Genomic DNA, 3,009 nt, shown 5'->3' on the forward strand with positions numbered 1-3,009 from the left:
AAAATGATCATACACCATGATCAAGGGGATTTATCCCAGGGATGCTAGGATTTTTCAATATTCGGAAATCAGTCAATGTGATACGTCACATTAACAAACTGAAGAATAAAAACCATATGATCAGCTCAACAGATGCAGAAAAAGCTTTTGATAAAATTCAACATCGATTTATGATAAAAAGTCTTCAGAAAGTGGGCATAGAGGGACCATATCTCAACATAATAAGGCCATATATGACAAACTCACAGCTAACATCATTCTCAACAGTGAAAAGCTGAAAGCATTTCCACTAAGTTCAGAAACAAGACAAGAATGCCCACTCTCACCACTTTTATTCAACATAGTTTTGGAAGTCCTAGCCACACCAACCAGACAGGAAAAAGAAACTAAAGGAATCCAAATTGGAAAAGAAGATGTAAAACTCTCACTGTTTGCAGATGACATGAAGTACACATAGAAAATCCTAAAGACACCACCAGAAAACTACTAGAGTTCATTAATGAATTCCATAAATTTGCAGGGTAAATTACTTTACAGAAATCTGTTGCATTTCTATACATGAACAAGGAAATATCGGAAGAGAAATTAAAGAAACAATCCCATTAACTACAGCACCGAAAAGAATAAACTACCTAAGAATAAACCTACCTAAGGAGGCAAAGACCTGTACTCTGAAAACTATAAGATGCTGATAAAAGATATAGAAGACAACACAAACAGATGGAAAGATATACTGTGTTTTGGACTGGAAGAATCTATATTGTTAAGATGACCATACTATGCAAGACAATCTACAGATTCAACACAATACCTATCAAATTACCAATGGCATTTTTCACAGAACTAGAACACATAATTTTAAAATTTGTATGGAAACACAAAAGACCCCTAAGAGCCAAAGCAATCTTGAGAAATAAGAACAGAGGCAGAGGAATCACGCTACCTGACTTCAGGTTTTACTACAAAGCTACAGTCATCAAAACAGTATGGTATTGGCACAAAAACAGAAATATAGATCAATGGAACAGGATAGAAAGCCCAGAAATAAACACACAAACTTATGGTCAATTAATCTACGACAAACAAGGCAAGAATATACAATGGAGAAAAGACAGTCTCTTCGGTAAGTGGTGCTTGGAAAACTGGACAGCTACATGTAAAAGAATGAAATCAGAACACTCTCTAACACCATAAACAACAATAAATTGAAAATGGCATACAGACCTAAATGTAATACTGGATACTATTAAACACCTAGAGTAAAACATAGGCAGAACATTCTTTGACATAAATGGCAGCAATATCTTTTTGGATCGTCTCCTAGAGTAATGGAAATAAAAACAAAAATAAACAGGTGGGACCTAATTAAACTTAAAAGCTTTTGCAGAGCAAAGAAAACCATGAACAAAACGAAAAGACAACCTACAGAATGGGAGAAAATATTTGCAGAAGATGCTACTGACAAGGGATTAATTTCCAAAATATACAAAGAGCTCATACAGCTTAATATCAACAAAACAAACAACTTGATCAAAAAATGGACAGAAGACCTAAATAGATACTGCTCCAAAGAAGACCTACAGATGGCCAACAGGCACATGAAAAGATGCTCGACATCGCTAATGATTACAGAGGTGCAAATCAAAACTACGAGGTACGATGTCACACCAATAAGAATGGCCATCATTAAAAAGTCTACAAATAATAAATTTTGGAGAGGGTGTGGAGAAAAATCAACCCTCCTACACTTTGGTGGGAATGTAAACTGGTGCAGCCACTAAGGAGAGCAGTATGGAGGTTACTTTAAACACTAAAATGGAGTTAACATATGGTCATGCAATCCCACTCCTGGGTATATATCTGGAGAAAACTCTAATTCAAATAGATACATGAACCCCAATGTTCATACCATCACTATTTACAATAGTCAAGACATGGAAGCAACCTAGCTATCCCATGACAGATGACTGGATAAAGAAGATGTGGTACATATTACTCAGTCATAAAAAAAAGAATGAAATAACACCATTTGCAGCAACATGGGGAGACCTAGAGATTATCATATTAAGTTAAGTAAGTCAGACAAAGACAAATATCATATGATATCACTTATATGCAGTATCTTAAAAAAAAAAAAGATACAAATGAACTTATTTACAAAACAGAAACAGACTCACAGACATAGAACACAAACTTGTGGTTACCAAAGGGGATCCCGAGGGGTCGGGGCAGAGGGAGGGGGAGGTTACATTAGGAGTTTGGGATTAAAATGTACACACTACTATATCTAAAACAGATAAACAACAAGGTCCTACTGTATAGCACAGGGAACTATATTTGAAATCTTGTAATAACCTATAATGGAAAAGAATCTGAAAAAGAATAGATACATATGTATAACTGAATCACTTTGTTGTACACTTGAAACTAACAGAACGCTGCAAATTAACTATACTGCAATTAAAAAAAAAAAAAAAAAGGTACTTTGGAGTCTTAACCCCTAGTACCTAGAAATGTGACCTTCTTTGAAGATACAGTCCTTACAGAGGTAACCAAGTTAACATGAGGTGATGAAGGTGAGCCCTAGTCTAATGTGACTGGTGTCCATATAAAACAGGGAAGTTTGAACACAGAGACATGCACACAACAGGGAGACACCATGTGAAGATGAAGATGCAACCACAAGCCAAGGAACATTAAAAATTACCAGCAAACCACCAGTATCTACCCGAGAGGCCTGGAACAGATTCCTGGTCACAGATCTCAGGGAGAACCACCCCTGCTGACACCTTCATCCTGCACTTCCAGCCTCCAGACTGGTGGCTGGTCTCCACCATCTCTTTAGACGTGTTACAGCTCCCAGCACAGAGGAAGCACTCAATAAATGTTTAGAGGATGACTGGGTCCACAAGCCCTGGCCCTTTAATACATTCTGTCCCCAGGAGTCCTAAGCCAAGTCTTTAAAAGGCAGCCTGAGCTGTGACCTTGCTCACTCACCCCACACCCGGC

Source organism: Balaenoptera physalus (genome assembly GCF_965194825.1).
Source record: "Balaenoptera physalus genome assembly, chromosome: 7".
Lineage (NCBI taxonomy): Eukaryota > Metazoa > Chordata > Mammalia > Artiodactyla > Balaenopteridae > Balaenoptera > Balaenoptera physalus.